At 56.6% G+C, this 13832-nt stretch overlaps 1 protein-coding gene across 2 annotated transcripts in view; it reads right to left on the bottom strand.

Moving 5' to 3' along the window:
* Nucleotides 1-6829, bottom strand: part of PNCK (pregnancy up-regulated nonubiquitous CaM kinase) — a 30234-nt gene extending 23405 nt beyond the window's left edge. The window contains exon 1 of one of the 2 annotated variants that reach the window (XM_077329655.1): nucleotides 6676-6829. The gene's annotated coding sequence lies outside the window, so the exon portion shown is untranslated. Of the gene's footprint in view, nucleotides 1-6454; nucleotides 6614-6675 lie in introns of those variants that run through there. The other variant, XM_077329657.1, reaches the window with a different exon arrangement.
* Between the last annotated feature and the right edge of the window lie 7003 nt (nucleotides 6830-13832).

The following is a 13832-nucleotide window of genomic DNA, read 5'->3' as shown; positions in this document are numbered from 1 at the left end:
GGGCAGAGGAGAAAGATGAGGATGATCCGGGGCCTGGGGACCAAGCCCTAGGAGGAACGGCGGAGGGACCTGGGAATGTTCAGCCTGGAGAAGAAGAGGTTGAGAGGGGACAGGATGGCTCTCTTGAACTGTGTGAAAGGCTGTCACTTGGAGGAGGGCAGGGAAAGGTTCCTGCGGGCAGCAGAGGATAGGATCGACAGTAATTTGTTTAAACTAAATGTAGAGCGGTACCGGCTAGACATCTGGGGGCAAATTCACAGTACTTCAACAGTGGAATGGGCTGCCTAAGGAGGTGGGGAGCTCCCCCTCACTGGCCGTCTTCAAGAAGCAGCTGGACAGATCCTCCTCCTGGATGCTGGAGGCTGATCCTGCGTTGAGCAGGAGGTGGGACTGGATGGCCTGCAGGGCCCCTTCCCACTCTAGGATTCTATGGTTCACCCTCTAGTGCAGAGGTAGGCCAACGTTTTGGAATGGGTGCCAATGAAACGGAAGACGCAAAGCTGCCAGCCAGCACAAAGAGGGAGGGGTGAATCTGGCTAGGGGTGCTGGAAGAGAGCCGGGTTCCACAGCTTGGCCACCTTCGCCTAGAGCAGGGGTAGTCAAACTGCGGCCCTCCAGATGTCCATGGACTACAATTCCCAGGAGCCCCTGCCAGCGAATGCTGGCAGGGGGTTCCTGGGAATTGTAGTCCATGGACATCTGGAGGGCCGCAGTTTGACTACCCCTGGCCTAGAGATTCTCACTTCCCGACACATTATAGAATCTCTCTCTCCACAGAGAGAAAACATGGTCATTTCATTAGCCCTTTATTATTACTGCATGTCCCTGATAAATTTTATTGAGTGTGCATGGATCTTTATGAACATATGAGAAGGTCACCCGTTCAGGGCGTTTGCTCAGATTCGCTCACAACAGATACATGAAGATGTCTTATTCTGAATCAGGCCCTCGGCCCATGAATGTTAGCGCTGTCTACTCACATCAGGAGTGTCTCTCCAGGGTCTCAGGCCAAGGTCTTTCCCATCCCCTCCTGCCTGGTCCTTTTGACTGGAGATGCTGGGGATTGAACCTGGGACCTTCTGCCTGCCAAGCAGAGGCTCTGCCCCTGAGCCAGGGTCTCAGGCCAAGGCCTTTCCCATCCCCTCCTGCCTGGTCCTTTTGACTGGAGATGCTGGGGATTGAACCTGGGACCTTCTGCCTGCCAAGCAGAGGCTCTGCCACTGAGCCAGGGTCTCAGGCCAAGGCCTTTCCCATCCCCTCCTGCCTGGTCCTTTTGACTGGAGATGCTGGGGATTGAACCTGGGACCTTCTGCCTGCCAAGCAGAGGCTCTGCCACTGAGCCAGGGTCTCAGGCCAAGGCCTTTCCCATCCCCTCCTGCCTGGTCCTTTTGACTGGAGATGCTGGGGATTGAACCTGGGACCTTCTGCCTGCCAAGCAGAGGCTCTGCCCCTGAGCCAGGGTCTCAGGCCAAGGCCTTTCCCATCCCCTCCTGCCTGGTCCTTTTGACTGGAGATGCTGGGGATTGAACCTGGGACCTTCTGCCTGCCAAGCAGAGGCTCTGCCCCTGAGCCAGGGTCTCAGGCCAAGGCCTTTCCCATCCCCTCCTGCCTGGTCCTTTTGACTGGAGATGCTGGGGATTGAACCTGGGACCTTCTGCCTGCCAAGCACAGGCTCTGCCACTGAGCCAGGGTCTCAGGCCAAGGTCTTTCCCATCCCCTCCTGTCTGGTCCTTCTAACTGGAGATGCCGGGGATTGAACCTGGGACCTCCTGCCTGCCAAGCAGAGGCTCTGCCACTGAGCCAGATTCTCAGGTCAAGGTCTTTCCCATCCCCTCCTGTCTGGTCCTTTTAACTGGAGATGCCGGGGATTGAACCTGGGACCTTCTGCCTGCCAAGCAGAGGCTCTGCCCCTGAGCCAGGGTCTCAGGCCAAGGTCTTTCCCATCCCCTCCTGCCTGGTCCTTTCGGCTGGAGATGTTGGGGATTGAACCTGGGACCTTCTGCCTGCCAAGCAGAGGCTCTGCCACTGAGCCAGGGTCTCAGGTCAAGGTCTTTCCCATCCCCTCCTGCCTGGTCCTTTTAACTGGAGATGCCGGGGATGGAACCTGGGACCTTCTGTCTGCCAAGCAGAGGCTCTGCCACAGCCCCCTACACAATTTAAATAAAATAATGCCACACGTAGGCACGCTTTGCGCCATGTGTGAGGGGCATCGCTTGTGCACTTCACAGCATCAGGGTGTGCAGGGGGCTCGTGATGGACGTGAGGTGGGAAGAACACATCATCCAGAAAGCACACAGCTGAGTGCAGCTGTTTCCAATGCAGTGATACTCACTCTGGGGCTGGGGGGGGGGGCACCTGTATCTCTTCCACCCACTCTTCCCAAGGTGGTACATGCCCCACCTTTTCAGAAAAGCAGACGAGGCCCCTGCCCAGTGGAGCTTGTAGCCGGCAAGCGCTTTTCACCTTGAAACAGCCGCTACCAAAGGAAGAGGTCACCAGCAGGCCCCACTGATATGAAAATCTCACGGCAGGGACATTCATAGAATCCTAGAGTCATAGAGCTGGAAGGGACCTCATGGGACCTAATGAACAATTCTGCTCCATCCTCTACATGGCAGCCTTTTAAATACTTGAAGATGGTTCTCAGATCTCCTCTCCAGGCTAAACAGACCAAGCTCCCCCAACCTTTCCTCCTACGTCTCCAAACTCCTCACCCTCTTCGTTGCCCTCCTCTGGACACGCTCCAGTTGGTCTCCGTCCCTCTTCAACTGAGGTGCCCAAAACTGAATACAGGACTCCAAGTGAGGCTGAACCAGAGCAGAGTAAAGCGGTACCATCACTTCCCATGATCTGGACACGAGACTCCGTTTGATACAGCCGAAAATCCCATTTGCCTTTTTAGCCACCGAGTCACACTGCTGACTCATGTTCAATGTATGGTCGACTAAGACTTCGAGATCCTTTTCGCACATACCACTGGCAGGTTACAGAGGATGAGCAATAGGGTTGTGGGTGTCCTGCATGGTGCAGGGGGTTGGACTAGATGACCCGGAGTACATTCTTAACATTTTGAGATTGAAAAGAGGTATTGAAGTACCAATTTTCGCACAAGTGAGAGGAACAACCACTGAGGAAAATTCCCTTTCAAAATGGGAAATATCTGGAACCCGTCCTGGTTGGATGCTATAATAAGCCTACATAATAAGAAGAGACTTTTTACTTTTATTTATCCTGTGCTAGTTTTGTTAATGTTGTTAGTATCCTTGGGGTTTTTTTCCCTCTTTTTTTCCCTTTTTTTTCCTTCTCTTTTTGTGTGGTCTCCTCTACTGCCAGCCCGAAAGTTAAAATATGTGGGGAATGAGGCTTCTGTGGCCCCTCATGAGAGGTATCTCCAGTCAGCCTGGAAGTAAAAAAACAGCCTGGGGAAAAATGACCACAGTTTTCCTGAGAGAGAGAGAGAGGTCAGACGCAGCCTCCTCTACAGCCAACCTCCAAGCAAAAAAAAGGCGTAGAAAAATGTGTCACCTACCTTGACCATCAGTGACCTGAGGGGATCGAGGCTGTGGTGCTAGCCCACTACCCCTTCACAAAATGCAGCCCCCCCCCTCCCAAAACAAGGTGCTGAAAAGGAGGCCTCTGAGGCAGCGCCCTACGGTTTTTCCAAACCCAGAGCCCACCATGAGGGGACCAAGAGCAGGGATGGCCAAACTGTGGCTCTCCAGATGTCCACGGACTACAGTTCCCATGAACCCTTGGGGCTCATGGGAATTGTAGTCCGTGGACATCTGGAGGGCCGCAGTTCAGCCATCCCTGAATTAGAGTTAAGCGCACCTGAGCACCAAGGCCAGGACCAGGGTCCACCACTACACACGCCAAGCTCCAGGGGGTATACCAAGAACCCCAGAGAGATCCTGTCCACCAACGAGACAATTTCCACGAGGAGACAGGCTGGCGTGGCTTCCTAGTTGCCAGTGCAGCTGCCGACTGAGCGCAGCTTTCCCCACAGTTCCCCTGCCCCGGTCAGTCACACCTGGACACACATGAAAGCTGCTTTCTAGGGAAGCAGACCCAACAGAGTCAGTATCGTCGACTCAGACTGGCAGGTGCACGCCAACATGGCAGGTGGAAGTCTTCCGGGGCATTTTCTGTCTGACTGGGGACTGAACCGGTGAACTCCTGCACGCCAAGCAGGCGCTGTATCGCTAAGCCACGCCCTCTCTCCGGCACATGAAGCTGCCTTGTATTTAATCTGATCAACGCTGCATCAAGGCCTGTATTCCCTGCTCAGGCGGGCAGCAGCCTTTCCAGGATCTCAGGATGTCTTTCACCTCACCTCCTACATGAGATTTTGGGGATTGAACCTGGGACCTTCTGCATATGAAGCAGAGGTTTTTCCACTGAGCCACAGCCCCCCTCTCTTGACCTTCCAGGAATGTTTTTTTTAATCGACAAATCCACAGTTTTATTCTGATGCTTCATTATAGCGATATAAAGCTAACAGATTCTGCTGATTCCCGATTCTCATTTTTTAAAAGCGTCTCTAGCCTCATCCACCGTGGAGGCATGCCTTTCCCCTTATATCTCTGCAACGGAAAGGTCCAGGGGAAATAAAGCTGGGAATGCAAAGAACTGTGCTGTTCTAACAATACGATCGGTTTTTCAAAAGAAAAACACCTTGTATTTCTTTCCTCCCCAGAGGAAACGGCCACTTGGACAATACCAGGGTGGCATCCGGAGATTCCCACCCACATGGCAGCCACTGAGGCTTTACCGAGATCCTTCCCGAAACTTTTCTGCAAAGCAGGTTTGACAAAGATCAGAGAAAAGATGGGGAAAACCTGGAAAGTGCCATAGGCCATGGGGAAACGGGAGGAAAATGTCCCACTCTATCAAACCCACAGCCATGTGGAAACAGCCTGGGTGAATTTGCTCTGCTATCCTACCACTCTTCGCAGCAGGCAAACAAAGAGACCCAAGGAGAAATGCTGTTTTTGCACTCTGTACATGCATGATAAGGTCTTTCCAAAGGCAGTGAACAATGGCAGGTCCGTAGCAGCTCAGGAGAAGTCCACAGCAGTGGCTTCGTGACCCAGCAGAGCATAGAATCATAGAATCATAGAATCATAGAATCATAGAATCATAGAATCATAGAGTTGGAAGGGGCCATACAGGCCATCTAGTCCAACCCCCTGCTCAACGCAGCATCCCAGCAGGTAGCTTCAAGACTGCTTCTCTAAGGCATGAATTCGCAAAGTGCTCTTCTCTACTCCTTCGGGGTATCATGCGCCATTTCTCCCCCCATCCAGCCCCCCGAGAAAAGGTGGCCGGAGAGAAAACAACCCCCCAAGGCCACCCAGAGAGCAATGCTGGGAAAACTAGATTCCCGCCCTACCTAAATCTAACACGCTACTTCACATTCCGCCTGCTCGTCTGACCTCTGGCACGTTCCTGGTCAGGATCCGCGCAGTGTGCAACTAGCCACAGAGCCGCAAAACGCTAACCGACGTTCCGCTGCCCTCCCACGGAATTGTGTGGTGGGCATGCACACAGGGCAGGGCGGAGTGTTTACGGCATGGACCGTGGCGCGTAAAACGCATGCGAGCAAGAAGAGCTTAAGGGGAAACGGCGCATTGTATCCCCACACGTTCTCGGGCGGCTGGGGTCTGGGGCACATGTGCAAAAGCCTGTGTTTTAAGCACGGTGTTCTGAAAACGGGGAAGGCGCGGGGGCTACGTGCCCATCCTATCAATGGGGCGTGCAAGGGTACAAGGCTCCCAACCCTTAATCAGAGGGTATCACAAATTGTCTGCAGCTGGGAGAGAAGGGGGGGACCTGGAAATGCCGCCCTACTGGGACCGACAGCGATCAGAACAGCTGATGTTGCAGAGGGGGGGGGGGTCTGATGGGAGGGATTGTAGAAGTAGGCATGAATTGGGGTGGGGGGGCAGGAAAAGGGCATGAACCCCCTCCCAGGTGGGAAAGGACGGGTGGGGGGGGGGGGCTGGGCGAGCTGGGAGGCGGGAAGCCGTGTTTACAGCAAAGGGGCACGTTGTGGGGAGAGGAGCCACGTGGGAACGCGAGGGAGGCATGAAATCTATTATTCATGCTTTCCATGCTCAGCGGGCTGCCCGGGCCACGAATCCCGCGGTCCCTGGAAGGTCCCGGTTCGCCCAAGCCCGTCTGCGGCCAGTCTGGAAGTAGCCCTCCGCCGCAGGATCCCGCGCACCCGGCAGGATCCCGCGCACGACAGCGCGGAAACTCGCTTGCAGGCACCCACCCGCACCCCGGAAGCCGAGCTCTGCGCCTTGGGCGCACCGAAGTACCCGCAAACACGCGACCCATCCACTCCCCCCACCTCTCCTGCGGGGCTTGCGCGAGAGGCGCGACCGCGGCGCAGGGCAAAAGCACGAAACTGTGGATCGGGCGCAGATAGAAGCAGCAGCACCACCCCTACCTCTCAGCCAGAGCACAGCCGCCGCCCGCGCCTCTCCGCCGCCAGCCGGGCTCGTTGGCATGCGCCGGGCGTCCGCAGGCTGCGCGCTTCCCAGGGAGGGAGGCGCGCAAGGCTCACCGGAGCCCCCCTCCACACTGCCCGCGGCGCCAGCCAAGCTCCCCAACGCGCGGCCGCCCACCCCGGCCCGGGCCCGCCAGCCCCGCCAGCCCCGCCGCGCCTACCTGCTGCAGACGGCCGTGCGCGCTCGCCGGACTCAGCCCATGGCTCGCCGGGAGGCCCCCCTCGCCACGCCGGCCGCGCCGGCTCTTACTCCGCCCTGCGGCCGTCGCCCGCCAAGCGCCTCCCCGCGCCGGCCCGGCCTTGTAAGGCAATAAGCGGCCGAGCGCCTCGCCGGCCGCGCGGCAAGAGGCGAGACGCCGCGGCCAAGGCGTGCCCCCCGGCCCACCTGGCAGGGGCGTCGTGCAAGGGGAGGCTCGCGAGATCTGGGAGAGAAACGGCTGGGGGAGGGTTGAGATCCAGGATGGGAAACTCCGGGGGAGAGCGGTGCCAGCTTCCGGGTGGGACCTGGGGATCTCAGGGAATCACAGAGCATGGCCAGGTGATGGAGGGAAGGGCTGCTTTGGGGGGTTGGGGCTCTCCGGCATTGGGCCCCTGTTAGGTCCCTTCCTGTCGCTGAACCTGCCCACTCACAGCTTCACCCCCACGGACTCCAGGTATCGCCCACCCAGAGGTGACAACCCTACCTGAAGAGCTGGGGAGGGAGCCTGGGGAGGAGGGAGACATCTATGTGGTCTGGAGAGGAGCTGGAATTCCAGGGGATCCCCAGGCCCCACCTGGAGGCTGGCATCCCTGACCCTCAGAGGGGTCCAAGGCCACAGAGTCCCCTCTCCCAAGCAGCCCTTTCCTCCAGGGGAACTGATCTCTGCAGTCTGGAGAGGAGCTGGAATTCCGGGGGATCCCCAGGCCCCACCTGGAGGCTGGCATCCCTGACCCTCAGTGGGGTCCAAGGCCACAGAGTCCCCCCTCCCAAGCAGCCCTTTTCTCCAGGGGAACTGATCTCTGCAGTCTGAAGAGGAGCTGGAATTCCAGGGGATCCCCAGGCCCCACCTGGAGGCTGGCATCCCTGACCCTCAGTGGGGTCCAAGGCCACAGAGTCCCCCTCCCAAGAAGCCCTTTCCTCCAGGGGAACTGATCTCTGCAGTCTGGAGAGGAGCTGGAATTTCGGGGGATCCCCAGGCCCCACCTGGAGGCTGGCATCCCTGACCCTCAGTGGGGACCAAGGCCACAGAGTCCCCCCTCCCAAGCAGCCCTTTCCTCCAGGGGAACTGATCTCTGCAGTCTGGAGAGGAGCTGGAATTCCGGGGGATCCCCAGGCCCCACCTGGAGGCTGGCATCCCTGACCCTCAGTGGGGTCCAAGGCCACAGAGTCCCCCCTCCCAAGCAGCCCTTTTCTCCAGGGGAACTGATCTCTGCAGTCTGGAGAGGAGCTGGAATTCCGGGGGATCCCCAGGCCCCACCTGGAGGTTGGCATTTCAAGCTGCAGCTGTAGCACATTCACACAAACTCCAGCTGTGGGCTTCCCAGAAACCTTTGGCAAGGTGCAGTTGGAAGCTGGATGCTTCTCTAGTCTGTTCCGGGAAAAGTAGTTTTTATATTTGAGAGCAGGGAGCCTGTGGGACTGACCCCATAAAATGGTTTGGCCAGGAGATCCTGTGGAATGAGAACGGACTGGCAATGAAGGGAAGACGGCTGCTCAGAGACACCACTCCTCACTGGGAGAGGAAGGAAGAGGTTCGGGGTTGGGCTGCCAATTGCAGGTCAGAAAATTCCTGAAGATTTGGGAGTGAAGCCTGAGGAACAACAGGAATCTCAGTAGAGCACAATGCCACTCATTCGACCCTCCAAAGCAGCCCACTTTCTCCCGTGTACAGGTATTCCTGTCTCCAGTTGGGACCTGGGGATCCCCTGGAGTTTCATCTCATCTCCAGGCAACAGAGATTAATTCCCCTGGAGAAATAGCTGATGGGGGGGGAGGGGGACTCCATAGTATTATACTCCACTAATGTCCCTCCCTGCCCCAAATTCCACTCCCTCCTGGCTTCACCCACAAAGGCCACAGGTATTTCCCAACCTGGAGCTCGCAAACCTAGCAGTCCCCCCCTCCCAAGCAGCCCTTTCTTCCAGGGGAACTGATCTCTGCAGTCTGGAGAGGAGCTGGAATTCCAGGGGATCCCCAGGCCCCACCTGGAGGCTGGCATCCCTGACTCTCCGTGGGGTCCAAGGCCGCAGAGTCCCCCTCCCAAGCAGCCCTTTTCTCCAGGGGAACTGATCTCTGCAGCCTGGAGAGGAGCTGGAATTCCAAGGTATCCCCAGGACCCACCTGGAGGCTGGCATCCCTGACCCTCCGTGGGGTCCAAGGCCGCAGAGTCCCGCTCCCAAGCAGCCCTTTCCTCCAGGGGAACTGATCTCTGCAGTCTGGAGAGGAGCTGGAATTCCAGGGGATCCCCAGGCCCCACCTGGAGGCTGGCATCCCTGACCCTCAGTGGGGTCCAAGGCCACAGAGTCCCCCTCCCAAGCAGCCCTTTCCTCCAGGGGAACTGATCTCTGCAGTCTGGAGAGGAGCTGGAATTCCAGGGGATCCCCAGGCCCCACCTGGAGGCTGGCATCCCTGACTCTCCGTGGGGTCCAAGGCCGCAGAGTCCCCCTCCCAAGCAGCCCTTTTCTCCAGGGGAACTGATCTCTGCAGCCTGGAGAGGAGCTGGAATTCCAAGGTATCCCCAGGACCCACCTGGAGGCTGGCATCCCTGACCCTCCGTGGGGTCCAAGGCCGCAGAGTCCCGCTCCCAAGCAGCCCTTTCCTCCAGGGGAACTGATCTCTGCAGTCTGGAGAGGAGCTGGAATTCCAGGGGATCCCCAGGCCCCACCTGGAGGCTGGCATCCCTGACCCTCAGTGGGGTCCAAGGCCACAGAGTCCCCCCTCCCAAGCAGCCCTTTTCTCCAGGGGAACTGATCTCTGCAGTCTGGAGAGGAGCTGGAATTCCAGGGGATCCCCAGGCCCCACCTGGAGGCTGGCATCCCTGACCCTCAGTGGAGTCCAAGGCCACAGAGTCCCCCCTCCCAAGCAGCCCATTCCTCCAGGGGAACTGATCTCTGCAGTCTGGAGAGGAGCTGGAATTCCAGGGGATCCCCAGGCCCCACCTGGAGGCTGGCATCCATGACCCTCAGTGGGGTCCAAGGCCACAGAGTCCCCCTCCGAAGCAGCCCTTTTCTCCAGGGGAACTGATCTCTGCAGTCTGGAGAGGAGCTGGAATTCCAGGGGATCCCCAGGCCCCACCTGGAGGCTGGCATCCCTGACCCTCCGTGGGGTCCAAGGCTGCAGAGTCACCCTCCCAAGCAGCCCTTTTCTCCAGGGGAACTGATCTCTGCAGCCTGGAGAGGAGCTGGAATTCCAAGGTATCCCCAGGCCCCACCTGGAGGCTGGCATCCCTGACCCTCCGTGGGGTCCAAGGCTGCAGAGTCCCCCTCCCAAGCAGCCCTTTCCTCCAGGGGAACTGATCTCTGCAGTCTGGAGAGGAGCTGGAATTCCAGGGGATCCCCAGGCCCCACCTGGAGGCTGGCATCCCTGACCCTCAGTGGGGTCCAAGGCCGCAGAGTCCCCCTCCCAAGCAGCCCTTTTCTCCAGGAGAACTGATCTCTGCAGTCTGGCACCATGAAGAACAACAAAGCTGAATTCTGGATATAAGCTTTCAGGAGCACATTGATGCTGTGACCTTATGCTGCTCTAGGAACAACTGACAATTCTGTGGTTTTACCATAGAATTCCTAGAGATTCCTAGAGACCCGTGATGTCATATTTTTCTCCCAGGAGTGATGTCATCAGTGTTGACAGCTGCTTCCCCCCCCCCAGCCTGGTCTCCCACTGGTTATCTAGAATGAGCTATCCTTGCAAAGAATATCTAAGAATATCCTGATTCTTGGCAAGAAGGCAGTTCTCCTAGGTAACAAACTGCATAGTTTGGTGTAGTGGTTAGGAGTATGGACTTCTAATCTGGCAAGCCAGGTTTGATTTCCCACTCCCCCACATGCAGCCATCTGGGTGACCTTGGGCTTGCCATGGCATTGATAAAGCTGTTCTGACAGAGCAGTGATATCGGGGCTCTCTCAGCCACACCCACCCCACAGGGTGTCTGTTGTGGGGAGAGGAAGGGAAGGTGAATGGAAGCCACTTTGCGTAGAGAAAAGCGGCATCTAAGAATCAGCTCTTCTTCTTCAGTAATCTCAGGGCTCTCTCAGCCTCCCCTCCCTCACAGGGTGTCTGTTGTGGGGAGAGGAAAGGGAAGGCGACTGTAAGCCGCTTTGAGACTCCTTCGGGTAGAAAAAAGCGGCATATAAGAACCAACTCTTCTTCTTCTTCTGAATGCTTTTTCTGGCATACACGTTCTCCCCTATAGGAAACGCATAATATCCCAACAACTGCATATTGGAGAAACCCATACCTGTTGGATTGCTGCCTGTCACTCTGCTGTTAAGGTACAGAAGGTAAAATCCACAATCACAAGTGAGTAGGCACCTGAGATGAGGAGTCCCCAACCTTTCTAACCCTGAGGACACTCAAATTCTGACACGTCGTTAGCACAAGCATAAAATGGCCGCCACAAGTTACCTTTCCCATTCTTACTTCTGATAAAACTAAAAGTGCACAAATGCTCCCTGCCCTATTATTTTGTCTCCCCAACTGCCATTGTTTTTGTTTGGTGTGAAAATCTTTCCTGCTCACGGGAGCGGCTGCGAGTTCTAGTTCTCCACAGAATCACTATAAATCACGGGGACAATTTTTTTGTTTTGCGATCAACACCCTTTCTGCTTTCGACTGATACAACCAAGCCAAGAAGGAAGCAAAGTTTAATTCTTTGTCCCTGCTTGTCCCACAACACAAAATAGGGAGACAGGCTGTTCCTTCCCCCTGAACGGCCTGTCCAGAAATTAACGGCAAAGCGTTTGATTTGCCACTGGAGAAAGCACAATGGCGTCCGTTGAAGGAGAGGCGGGCAAGGGGGGGAAAGGATAGCTATGTTGAACTGTATAAAAGGCAGAAGAGGGGGCCAACTCCTTTACAGCAGCTTTATAGACCAGGACTAGGAGTAACGAGTTCAAATTACGGGAAAGGAGGTTCCACTTAAATATGAGGATGCATTTTCTGACGGCGAGGGCTCTTCACAGATGGAATGGGCCGCCTCAGAGGGTGGTGGAGTCTCCTTCATTAGAGGTTTTTAGGAGGAGATTGGATGCGCTCTGTCAGGAGGGTGTGATTTTTACGTCCCCGAGTAGGTACGGGGCTGGACTGGATGGCCCTCAGGGGTCTCTCCCACGCTTCTGTGAATTCCGCTTCTGATGTTTTTTCTCCCCCATTAAAATTAAATTACAGGCAGTTTCCCATCACTGCTTTGGATCTCAGCCCAGGACAACCTGCTTCGCAGTCAAAGAATGCAGGGGGCAGAAAAGAAATTTTAGTTGGGTACCAGAAATAGGGGGGGAGGGGCAATTGCCAAGCTCAGTTTTGGTAAGTGTAAGGTAGAATCATAGAATCCTAGAGTGGGAAGGGTCCCTACAGGCCATCTAGTCCCACCCCCTGCTCAGTGCAGGATCAGCCTCCAGCATCCAGGAGAAGGATCTGTCCAGCCGCTGCTTGAAGACGGCCAGTGAGGGGGAACTCCCCACCTCCTGAGGCAGCCCCTTCCACTGCTGAACTAGACTCCTAGAATCCTAGAGTGGGAAGGGGCCACGCAGGCCATCCAGTCCCACCCCCTGCTCAGTGCAGGATCAGCCTCCAGCATCCAGGAGAAGGATCTGTCCAGCTGCTGCTTGAAGACGGCCAGTGAGGGGGAGCTCCCCACCTCCTGAGGCAGCCCCTTCCACTGCTGTACTAGAATCCTAGACTCCTAGAGTGGGAAGGGGCCATGCAGGCCATCTAGTCCCACCCCCTGCTCAGTGCAGGATCAGCCTCCAGCATCCAGGAGAAGGATCTGTCCAGCTGCTGCTTGAAGACGGCCAGTGAGGGGGAGCTCCCCACCTCCTTAGGCAGCCCCTTCCACTGCTGAACTAGAATCCTAGACTCCTAGAGTGGGAAGGGGCCATGCAGGCCATCTAGTCCCACCCCCTGCTCAGTGCAGGATCAGCCTCCAGCATCCAGGAGAAGGATCTGTCCAGCTGCTGCTTGAAGACGGCCAGTGAGGGGGAGCTCCCCACCTCCTTAGGCAGCCCCTTCCACTGCTGAACTAGAATCCTAGACTCCTAGAGTGGGAAGGGGCCATGCAGGCCATCTAGTCCCACCCCCTGCTCAGTGCAGGATCAGCCTCCAGCATCCAGGAGAAGGATCAGTCCAGCTGCTGCTTGAAGATGGCCAGTGAGGGGGAGCTCCCCACCTCCTGAGGCAGCCCCTTCCACTGCTGTACTAGAATCCTAGACTCCTAGAGTGGGAAGGGGCCATGCAGGCCATCTAGTCCCACCCCCTGCTCAGTGCAGGATCAGCCTCCAGCATCCAGGAGAAGGATCAGTCCAGCTGCTGCTTGAAGACGGCCAGTGAGGGGGAGCTCCCCACCTCCTGAGGCAGCCCCTTCCACTGCTGAACTAGACTCCTAGACTCCTAGAGTGGGAAGGGGCCATGCAGGCCATCTAGTCCCACCCCCTGCTCAGTGCAGGATCAGCCTCCAGCATCCAGGAGAAAGATCTGTCCAGCTGCTGCTTGAAGACGGCCAGTGAGGGGGAGCTCCCCACCTCCTGAGGCAGCCCATTCCAGTGCTGAACTACTCTGACTGGGAAAAATTGTTTCCTGATATCTAGCTGATATCATACTACATGTAGTTTAAACCCATGACCACCATTCTGATCCTCTGCTACCCACAGGAACCTTTCCCTGCCTTCCTTAAGTGACAGCCTTTCAAATACTTAAAGAGCATCTTGGTGTCCCTTCTCAACCTCCTCTTCTCCAGGCTGAACATCCGCAAGTCCCTCCGTCTTTCCTCCCCAGGCCCCAGATCTTCCTCATCTTTCTCCTCTGCCCCCTCTCCCTTTTGTCCACGTCCTTTTTGAAGTGAGGCCCCCAGAACTGCACACAGGGTTCCAGGGACCTCCTGCATGCCAAGCAGAGGCTCTGCCCCTGAGCCTCAACCCCTCCCCAATTTCTGCTTGACAGAAGCCCCCTGCGGATTTAGGGAGTCCTGCAATCCCTGCAAAACTTTGACCCTCAGAGAGACCGGTCCACCTGAGAGGCTTGTCGCCAGAGGCATTGTGAAATTCCACAAGGGAACAGCAGAGGGACCCAACTCCCCACGCAAGTGGAGAGCCGAGAATCCCAGGACCTCAAGAGGAACCTCTTTAG

Source organism: Paroedura picta, chromosome 3 (genome assembly GCF_049243985.1).
Source record: "Paroedura picta isolate Pp20150507F chromosome 3, Ppicta_v3.0, whole genome shotgun sequence".
Taxonomy (NCBI): Eukaryota; Metazoa; Chordata; class Lepidosauria; order Squamata; family Gekkonidae; genus Paroedura; species Paroedura picta.
This window is presented reverse-complemented; position numbering and strand designations above follow the sequence as displayed.